Here is an 11107-nt window from a genome sequence, read left to right as displayed (position 1 = left end):
GACGCTGGCGTCCTGCAGTGACGTTTTTTAATAACTTTTTCTCAAGGGCCTTAGGACTTCTGAGAAGATCTGGAATGCCGATCTGAGATCACAACAAAAAAGAAAGAGCTGTGGAAACTCACCTGCCTGCTTTGGAAAACGGAAGAAGCAAGAACTGAAGTGACAACTTTGTGCTCTTGGCCTTCTGTATAGGCACTTTGGCACAGTGACTAGACTTCAGAAACATCTGGAACGAATACTGAGGCCAATTTCCCGACTCTGATTCAGAGAATGTCCAGGGACCTTCAAAGATAACATCTCTGGCCTCTTCCCCTCAGATTTTTTAATTCTGTGGCAAATACTAGAGGACTCTGCCAGACATTTACAAGCTGATATTTTTACTTCCGAAGACCTTCTTACTGATTTCGAAGCCTCAAAGCCTCAGTATAAGGTATTAACATAGTTAGCCTTCAGGGACTGGCCGGTGTCACCAAACACACCTGTACAAGCCCAAATGTGGGCATATTGACTTATTATCATTTGATAGTCACATTGAAAGGTCTGGACTCTTGGATTCACTCACTGGTCAGTGTCTATCTTTTGCTTCTTTATACCTGAACCCACCTAGCACATGGCTAAGTCCAGAATCCATCTTCAATAAAGGAATAAAGATTGATGTTTATTGAAGACTGGATACAAAGTGATTTTTTTTGTTAGTTTTTCAATATAAAGTATCTTTGTGTAGCTTTGGCTGTCCTAGAACTAGCTAGTTATGTAGACCAGGATGACCTTGAACTCACAGAGATCCACCTGTCTCTGCCTCCCAAGTGCTGGGATCAGGGCATGTGCCACCACTGCCTGGCTGTGGATATTTTTTTAAAGATATAGTCTATCTATATATTTCTGCCTCCGAAGTATTGAGATTTAAAAAAAATTCCTATTTTTTTAAAAAAAGATTTATTTTATATGTAGAAGACTGCTTGTGCAATGCGTACAGAGGTACAAAGAGGGTATTGCATGCCCTGAAACTGTAGTTATACATGTTTAGACCTTCCTTGTGGGAACTGAACCTGGTCCTCTATAAGAGCAGCAAGTGCTCTTAAGTCATCTCTCCCGCACCCCCACTTTGTCCTCGAATTGCCCCTTCATTCCTACCATCCATTCCTATCCTGCTAAGTATTTCTTTTTTTTTTTTTTTTTAAAGATTTATTTATTTATTATATGTAAGTACACTGTAGCTGTCCTCAGACACTCCAGAAGAGGGCGTCAGAACTTGTTACGGATGGTTATGAGCCACCATGTGGTTGCTGGGATTTGAACTCCGGACCTTTGGAAGAGCAGTCGGGTGCTCTTACCCACTGAGCCATCTCACCAGCCCGCTAAGTATTTCTTGACTCTGTGATTCTTGTCTTTCTTCAGTCCCAGCCACCTTATGCTTTCACCTGGATCCTTCACGGCACCCTAATGGGTTCTTCAGCCTTTGAGCTTGCCTCTAAACCTCTTGCCCATAGAGCAGCCAGAGAGGCCTTTTCAAGCACCCACCAAGTCCACTCTCCTTGGTCTGGTGCACGAAGGAGTATTCCTCATTTTCCCTGGCACATACTTCAGCTGACCCTGCTGAACTGTGTCTTGCACACACTGCTTCCTCCACCAGGAAGGAAGCCCTTCTATCCACTCCAATCATCGTCTCCTGGGCAGCTTGGCTTTTCCCAGTATTCCCTACACACACACACACACACACACACACACACACACACACATCCTACTGCTGCCCCTCTCCCCCTCCCCCATTAGTCCTCTGACCATCCACATCCTGTCCCACCCTACCAATTGCTTTACGCTGTAAATGCTTGTTTGTTTGATTTACTTAATGGGCTGAGTTTTTTTAGAGCAGGAGCAGGATCTTGATCACCACTGTGTCCCCATCCTCGGGCACAGTGTGTGGTAAATAATAATTATTAAAAACAACATTCATAATGGCTAGTGCTTATTGAGCAATCGCTGTCAGGTGCTACGTTAATGACTTTACATGGGCTCTTACATTTGATCTTTGTAGTGGAAGCCATGATATGCTGCTTGGATTTCCTTCTAGGTATGAGAAGTTGGTTCTACCCACTGTGGAGAATGGCGTGAGAAGCAGTGAGGACCTGTCCCATTTCTCTGTCAGCAGTGCCAAAGGAACACTGACATTTTGTTGTTGCTGTTTTGAGATAGAGTCTCTCTATGTAGCTCCGGCTGTCCTGAAATGTGATACATAGAACTATGCTCTCAAACCTGGTGAGATCTGACTGCCCCTGTCTCCTGAGTGACGGGATTAAAGGTGTGCGCCACCACACCCAACAAGATAGGAACTTTTATTAAAATCTGTGTGGATGAAGAAATGGGCTTTAAAATGTTTACTAACGTGCTCACCTTCATGAAAACCAACCTTATTTTCAGGGACTAGCCTAAGTGACAGAAACCACCTTGTTCAAGGCCAACCTTTCTTCTGAGACATCCTGTATTCAATTGTCTTAGAGTTTTACTGACACCACGACCAAGGCAACTCTCATAAGGACCACATTTAATGGGGGCTGGCTTACAGGTTCAGAGGTTCAGTTCGTTATCATCCAGGCAGGAGCATGGCAGCATCCAGGCAGGCATGGTGCAGGAGGAGCTGAGAGTTCTACATCTTCATCTGAAGGTTGAAGACTGACTTCCAGGCAGCTAAGATGAGGGTCTTAAGCCCTACCCACAGTAACACACCTACTCCAACAAGGCCACACCTCCTAATAGTGCCATTCTCTGTGCCAAACCATATACAAACCATCACACCAATGAACCAATCCCCTGAGGGTCATTCTCCCCAACCCCTGGATCCAACCCCAGCACAGGGCTAATAGACCATCCCAACTGCTCACCCTCTGATTTGCCTGCTGTTTTTCTTTGGAACCATACCACAGCTCAGCCTGTCTCTGTGTTGCTCTTAGGAGCCCAAGTCAGGCCAGACTTAGCATCAGAGACTTTCCATCCCAGATATGTAGGAGGCTGAGGCAGGAGGATCAAAAGCTCAAGGTCTGCCGAGATTCCAGAGGGACAGGATTTGAAGTAGTGCTCCCAGCAGGTCCTGAGCTAGTCAGCGCACAGTTTCCTTTTCACGGGTGTGGCAGCTTGACTTGAGAGATGTGTGCGTGGAGCTTTGCCTGGTGGAGGTGGGATCTGGACTTTATGGATTGACTCCAGCCCACACTATTAATCTGGCATTCAGTACATACGGTACATGAGTCAGTGGTACAGTCTTACTAGTCACCAAAAAAAATAAAATAAAATAAAATAAAACGTTGTAATTGAGAAGCATAGCTTGGTGTCCATGATTTTCCTCAATGCCAAGACAATGAATGCGCACGCAGCAGGCAGCTACAATGAAAGATCCTAAATCAGCCTATCGGTGACAGATTCCAGCTGGCCTGACTCACACTTCAGGTCGCAGACAAGTGGGCTTCAAGCCCAGCTATGATTTTTTAAATGAAAATGTCACCCAAAAGATTTCAGTGCCCAGGGTGATTTAATCCAGTTCTAATGGAACACGAGCTGGCATCAGTTTAGACCAATCAGTTCTTTCAGATCTATGCAGAACATTGATCATTTCAAATCATATTTGTTGGCCTTCGAGATGCTATAGAGAATGAGCACAGGCAGCTAGCTAGGCACACCTTCCCCAGCCACTCCCTCCCAGGAGCCCTTTCCACAGTGGGCAGCCTTCAGGAAGGCGTGGGCATCCGAAGAATTCGTAGGTGGGAGACATGACTTGAGAGAGCTGTGGCACAGGCAGCAGGTGTTGGTGAGGAGTGGGGGGAGGAGATTGCACTCTGGTTATGCTATGGAGACTCATGATACGTTCTATGAACACACCCAGGTGGAGGTGGTGGGGAGATCAATATGGCTGAGCTGCAGCATTTCAGACTATCGCTCTAATGTTGCATCTGTTTGTCATTAAAACTTGACGTCTGTGCGTGCTCCAACACAGCTGCCCTGCACTCTCTGACCTCCTGTGTGGCAGGTACATCCTGTAACAAACATCTGGCCTTTAATCATAGACAATTCTGCTTTGCGGTTCACTCTCTGCACCCCCCCCATTTTCCTCCCCCCACCGAAAAACTACAAGGAAATGCATGCTGTAACTGTAAATGATTGATCGGGTTTGTTTGTTTGTTTTTCCTGGTTTTGTTTATTTTTACAGATTTTGTTTTGTTTTCTTTGAGACATTTTGTAGCCTTGGCTGGCCTGGAGCTCTCTTTGTAGACCAGGTAGTCTCAAACTTAACTGATCTGTTGTGGGGTATTTACTGTAAACTGTGCCCCTGTTCCCAGAAATAACGACTCTAAGACTTTCTTATTTTTATATTATATCTGCCAGATGGCTGGTTGCCTCTCCCTAGATTTTATGTGTCTGTCCTACTGCATGTCCAGGGTAAATCCTCTCAAACTTGGCTCTATCTTAAAACCCTTTCTGCCTTCCAGATGTCCCACCTTCTATTCTATTCTATCCTTTCCTATAGGCCGTTGGTATTTTATTGACAGGTGATGTATCCATACAGTACATAAGAGACTCTCTTTACAGAGATTCACATGCCTTGGCCTCCTGAGTGCTGAAATTAAAGTTGGTCACCATCATGTGGGAATACAGGTGTATTTTTATGTGAATGTGTGTATATTCCACGATGGAGGCCAGGGGAGGGCATCCCTGGAGTTGAAGTTACAGACAGTTGCAAGCCAAAAGATATGGACACCAGGAACTGAATTTGGGTCCTCTGGAAAAATCACTCTCAACCACTGAGTCACCTCTTGCTCTGTTTGGTTTGGGGGAAGGGAAAAAGGAAGAGAGGAGTGAGGCCGATGGGCTTTGCCCAGAAGAGGGCGGGGCTTGGAGTTTAGAGGGGACAAATTAGAGCCACACAGTGGCATGGGGGTGATCTCCAGACCGAGCCTGTGAGAGCAGGATGGTGGAGTGGTTGGTGTTGGTGGGGAGGTTAAGGCTTATGTGAAATGTAGTCAGAAGCTCAGGGGCAGGGAGAAGACAGCCCAGTTGGCTTTAACGGACAACATTCCAATGTGGAGTGCAATGTTGTATGCTGAAAATCTGCTGGTGGAGCTGAAAAGATGGTTTTGTGGTTAAGAGTGCTTGCTGCTCTTCCAGAGGACCTGAGTTTGGTGCTCATCATGGACACTGGAGTCTCATAATCTCCTGTAACTGCAGTTCCAGGGGATCCACAGGTACACACATGTGCATGCACGCGCGCGCGCGCACATACACACACACACACACACACACACACGTCTTAAGAAAATAAAATCTGCTGGAGGCTAAGTCAGGAGAATAGAGAGTTCATATCCACCATAAGCAATAAGAAAGACCCTGACTTCAAAATATAACCTCTCCCCCACCCCCCACCCCCCACCCCCGCAAAAGCAAGAATAACTATCTCGTCTACCAGGGGCCTTAGACACAACATAGCCCAACCTGTTCCCCTCACTCCCATTTCCCAACCTTAAGAATGTTGAGGGATAAATAAGATCTGTTTGATAAATAAGATATATTGGCTAAATTTGATAACCAAGGTTATAAATTCCTAAGTTCTGCTCAGGTTCATAGTCATATTTGTCCAGCTTCTCTGTCTTTGCTCACTTGAAGCTTTGGATATTTGGATAAGCCATATGATACAAAACCAAATTTCAATATTCTTTAAGAGTGTGTCTAGTCCCACATGAAAATTCTTTTTCTAATGTTTGGCATTTAGACAAAAACCCTAAAAAAAAAAAAAAAAGAATGTTGGGGGAGCTGAGCAGAGACGGTGGTGCATACCTTTAACTCCAGCACTCAGGAGGCAGGAACAGGCAAATCTCTGTGAGTTCGAGACCAGTCTGGTATACAGAGCTAATTCCAAGGTAGCCAGGGCTACACAAAAGAAACCCTGTCTCTGGGGGAGAAAAGAAGTTGAGGAAGCATGTTAAACATTTGTTAATGACTGTTCTTGTTGCTGTGACTAAATACCTTACAAAGTCAACTTAAGGAAGGGTTTATCTGGCTCACAGTTTTGAGGGTGGCAGTCCATCACAATGGGGAAGGCGTGGTGGCCAGAATATGAGGCAGCAGCTCACGACATCCTCAGCCAGGAAGCAGAGACAGGAACGCTCAGATTTGCTCACTTTCAGTCCAGCACCCCAGGCCACGGTGCTGCTCACAGGCAGAGTGGGCCTTTCCGTCTTAGTCAATTAAAGGTGTGTTTGAATGGTGACTCTAAGTCCAAAAGAGCTGACAATGGCCACTAACCATCTCAGGCACTGTGCTAAGATTGTCAGCACCCAAGTTGTTTATCTGCCCAGCAGCCCTAGGACACATGGCTGCTATTGAGCCCATTAGAGGAAAAAGGAATAGTTGTCCAACTACTGAGAAAACTATTGAGTAACCACTCAGGGGTACACTCATAAAGAGAAAGGATTAGAAAGCAGATCTGTGCAATCCCATGGTCTGTACGTGTACAACACACAGAACTACACTCTTCTCCTTCCAGTGGGAAGCTTGACTGGGTGGGTTTGTATCTCCTCACCAAGTTCATGTCTACCAGCAACTGTGACCATATCAAATGAGGATACACTGAATTAGGATGAGCCCTAATCCAACACCTGGCATCCTTATAAGTAGAAAGAAATGGTGGACACAGAGACAGACAGACCAATGAGAAGAGCACACATGATATCAGATAACCAGAATGATGCGCTGATAAGTCAGGAGCTCCAAAGACAGTTGACAACCAACAGTGATGACAAAAAAAGCAAGCAGGATTCTCTCCTAGCACCTTCCAGAGAGGGAAAGGCGTGGGGAAAAGGAGGGGAGGGAGAGAGCGAGAGCGAGAGCAAGAGAGAGCCCTGCTGACTCTGGCCTCCTGCACTGTGAGGTCTATCAGTTTAAGACCTGAGACCTGTCAGTCATTTGTTAGGTGACCTTAGAAAATAAAGACAGCAGACAACAGCCACACCATGAATCTTTATTGCCCGACTTCAGAGTGACACTCAGAACTATCACTTCTGTCACCACAGAGGAGTCCCTTTTAAGCACAAGCACACATTGTTCCTTATCAGGCACAGAAATCCACCAAGGAATCTGCCCAGCACTGAGGTTGCAGGCGCCCCACTGACACGCCTGGCTTTTTATATGAGGGCCCTGGGAGTGCAAAGTCAGTTCCTTATGCATGCACAGCAAGTACCTCACCCAGGAGCTGTCTCCCCACCCCCTCTGCACTGCATCTGGTCACTCAACAACATCCCCGAGGAATGTTTTGTATTGGCCATACCTATCTTCCTGCCTCATCTCCTGGGTAAAGCAGACCCGGAATCTCCTGGCCTCTCTCCATTTAACTCTTTAGAGATGCAGCGCTTTAATCTTTAATGTGGTTGTGAATGCTTTGGTTTTCCTCCACCATAGAGACTCAAACCTTAGCTTTCAATTGTAACCCTCAGTAAACATAAATGAATTGACATTTTTACTAGTTCTCCTCCCAAACCTAGTAATTAGTGATAGGATTATCACTATATAGAAAGGAAGTGGGGAATACACAGCTACTCGGCAGGCTCTGGGACTCTACAGGTGACTGGACTGTGGGCTCAGCACTGACCAATGCTCACTCCCTAAGGCCGCTGTAACAGAGCATCACAAGCTGGTAGCTAAGGACCAGAGAAACGTGCTGTCTCACAGCTCGGAAAGACAGAAGTTCATGACCAGAAGTTTAAAGTAGGGGTCTGGAGCGGTGACTCAGAGACCAAGAACACTGGCTGCTCTTCCAGAGGTCAGGGGTTTGATTTCCAGCACCCACATAGAGACTCATGACCATCTATAACTTCTAGTTCAGGGGATCTGACACCTTTTTTTTTTTTTTTTTTTTAATTTTGTGGGCATCAAACATACATATGGTGTACATACACATGTGCAGGCAAAACATTCATACACATAAAAATAAATAAATCTTTAAAAAGAATGTTTTAGAAAATTCAAGTTGGGTGTGGTGGTGCATTCCGTTAATCCCAGCACTCAGAAGGAACAAGTAGGTGGGGCTTGTTGGAGGAGGTATGCCACTGGCGTTGGCATCAGAAGCTGTCCACAGTCTCTGAATCCAGCGATGACAGCACCCCTAGACAACAAGGACCCTCATGTGTCTGTTGTCATGGCAACCACTACACATTTCTAGCATGCACCTCACATGGGCTTCACCTGCACGTCTCACTTGTGAGCATGATAAAAGACAGAGAGCCCCAACCCCTCACCCCTTCCCCTTCCTCCTCCTCCTCTTCCTCCTCCTCCTCTCCTTTTCTCCTCCTCCTCCTCCTCCTCCTTCTTCTTCTCTTCCCTGCTTCCCCTCAATAAGCCTCTTCTTGTGGAGCTGTGCTGGTCTGATGTGATCTGTCCAGATATGAGCGGCCTTCTAACCCAACAACTGGGAGTGCCTGCTGCCTGTAGATTAGGATGTAAAGCTCTCAACCACTGCCCCAGCATCTTGAACTCTGAGTTTGAGGCCAGCCTGGTCTATGTAGTGAGTTCAGGACAACCAGGGCTACACAGTAAGACTCTGACTAAGGGGAAAAAAGTCAAAGTGTCAGGCAAGTTGGTCACTTCTAAGGTTCAGGAGGTGAAAACTTGTTCTGTGCCTCTCTTCTTGCTATGTATCTTACTCTCTGTATTATTGTTGTAAAGAGACACCATGACCAAGACAATTCTTATAAAAGAAAGCATTTGACTGGGGGCTCTTTTATAGCGTCAGAAGGTCAGTCCCCTGTCATCACAGTGCAAAGCAGACAAGCATGGCGCTGGGGCAGCAGTTGAGAGCACACACACAAAATCAGGAGAATCTGACATCTGGTGTCTTGACCTTCACCTTATTTTTGAGACAAAGTTTCTCATTTGTATCAGCTGGACTGACTGCCCAGTAAGTTCTGAAGACACTTCTGCCTCCATGGCCCCAGCACTCTGACTATGGGTGCCACTTTGGCTCCTCTGGTGGTTTACATGGGAGCTGGGAATTGGTTTTCATTTTGTGCAGCCATCTCCCAGGCCTCCACTTCATTCTTTCCCTCTTAACAACCTCCCTTCGAAACTCTCTGTGCTGACCACGCGTACCTTCTCACCCCTGCCGGCACTTGTCATCTCTGTTTATTTAACTACCTGATAGCTGGTAGACATTTCAAGTCTTCTGCAGTGTCTATTCCTATGTGATAGGTTATTTCTCTGCTAGTGAAATGAGTCGATTTAAACCAGATTAGAATACACTAAATGCAGGTTTATTGAGGAGAAGCTGCTCTTGGGCGAGTTCACTGGCACCAAGGACCTCGGCCAGGAAAGTCACTATGGGAAGAGGTGGGTGAGAAAAGAAAGAAAGAGAAAGAGAAGAAAAGAGAGAGGAAGAGAGCCCAAAATGTCTGGATTATATAGGGAAGAATCTCAGGAGTGGGGGCAGGGTATGCCAGGTAGGGACTAAGGAATGCTTGGAGAACCTGGTTTTGTTTTGTTACTTTGTGCATGTGAATGCATGATGTCCAGGGAAGTCAGAAGAAGGTATGAGATCCCCCAGAGCTGGAGTTATAAGCATTTATGAGTATCCATGTGAGCACTGGGAATTGAACCTGGATCCTTTGCAAGAAGAGCCAGGGCTCTTAACCACTGAGCCACCTTCCAGCTCCTGAGATATCATGCTTTTATCCTGAATTTAGCTATGTTTCAGGCTTGAGTAAGATTATCTATCTATCTATCTATCTATCTATCTATCTATCTATCTATCTATCTATCATCTATCTATCTATCTATCTATCATCTATCTATCTATCNCTATCTATCTATCTATCTATCTATCTATCTATCTATCATCTATCTATCTATCTATCTATCATCTATCTATCTATCTATCTATCTATCTATCTATCTAAAAAACAGTTTCTGGGTGGCTTTTTCAAGGCAGTGTCTGACAGTGTCAGAATGAAGGATGCCAATAGAAGAGACCTCCATCCAGGGAGGCCCCGAGAAAGCAGTAGAAACGAGTAGGGTCTGACTCAAAGTCAAGTTTAAGCAGGTTGGGGAAGAGGAAAGGGTCTTCTAAGTGGGAAACACATTCACAGGAGCAAATGTGAAGAGCCAGGTTTAGGAAGGAGTCCGTCTAGGGGCCATGAGTGCTTCCGGCAGGCATGCCTCTGTGGGCAGCTGCCATGGCTGCAACTAGACTCTCCCTACTACACTCCCAGCCTGCATAACACACATCTCTATCGTTAGGACATAATTGGGGGCCCTTTGCATGGGTGTATCCCTGCGGCTAAGATTATTTCACTCTTAGCAGAAGCTGACGTGGAATAAGTGTTATGGAATTAGTGAATTTGAGGCACAACTAGTCCCTTACCCTCTTCCCAAACGTGTCAGGACTCTGGGGATGATGGTTTTTGAGGACCGCTTTGTTCTGAGTACTTTATGTTCCACAATACACACTTGTAAACAATCCAGACAGTACATAAAACTACATAGCAGACACTGGTGGTTCCTCTGGTCATCGAAGATTGGTCACAAGGACAGGAGTAACTCATTTCAGCTGTAAAGATGCAATCACTTACTGCTGAGTCACCGTCAGATTGTCTTCCTTGCTCTTGAACAAACATCTTCACATTTGTCAAGCATCCTTGTGTACTAGTCAGGGTGTAGGGTCTAAATACAAGCAGACAGACAGCACAGGGCAGTCCTGCCTTCTGGTGTGTCCCCAGCGAGGAGAGGATTTTTCTAGAATCTAAGCTTTAAAGGGCTTTGTCTTTTCTGGTCTGCCTCTTGACTTTTGGACACATTCTTTTGTGTTAAGCTTGAAAACAGGTTTTTTTTTTGTTTTGTTTTGTTTTGTTTTTTTAAAAAAAAAGTTAGTTTCTTCCCCAAATTGTGCTGAAAGCAAACAAAGAGCTTGTCTCCAAAACCTCCTGTCTTCTAGAAAAATCGAGTGTGACATTTAAAGAGCCTGTTTTCATGACTTCATCTCGGTCTGTCTGAAAAGCCATCCTACTTCAATGAGCTGTTTTTGTTTGTTGTTTATTTCTGAAGATCATATCCTTCTACTGGGGAGCAGCTATTCACC

The sequence above is a fragment of the Mus pahari genome, chromosome 1, assembly GCF_900095145.1.
Source record: "Mus pahari chromosome 1, PAHARI_EIJ_v1.1, whole genome shotgun sequence".
NCBI lineage: Eukaryota > Metazoa > Chordata > Mammalia > Rodentia > Muridae > Mus > Mus pahari.
The sequence above is the reverse complement of the archived record's forward strand: the minus strand, read 5'-3'. Positions refer to the sequence as shown.